Below are 382 nucleotides of genomic sequence, written 5' to 3' on the forward strand. Positions count from 1 at the left end.
AGGCCGTGTCGAAGAGTCGTCTTTATTAAAAACGGGCACATGAAGGCTGGCAGGGCCCCGCGTCCCTGCCGCGGCAGAGACCCCAGGTGCCAGCTCCCAGCGGAGCCAGGCCCGACCCGGCACGGCTGGATCGGGAAAAAGACAAAATTGTCACAAATCCATGCGCAGTTTGCACCAGGCAAACGCCTCTGCGTAGCAGAGCCGGCTGTGGCGTGAGTCCCGCTCCCCGGCTGGGGCTCTCCGGGGTGGTCAGTTCCCGAGGGGCGACCCTGGGGTCCCTGCCCCCTCCTGCCTGGGAGGCAGCAGAGCCCCCACCCCGGCAGGGGCTGCGCAGCCCCCGGGGCCCGGGGAAGTCAGGCTGCCAGATGGGAGCCCGGGCGGT

This window comes from Egretta garzetta, unplaced genomic scaffold, assembly GCF_000687185.1.
Source record: "Egretta garzetta isolate BGI_Z169 unplaced genomic scaffold, ASM68718v1 scaffold356, whole genome shotgun sequence".
Lineage (NCBI taxonomy): Eukaryota > Metazoa > Chordata > Aves > Pelecaniformes > Ardeidae > Egretta > Egretta garzetta.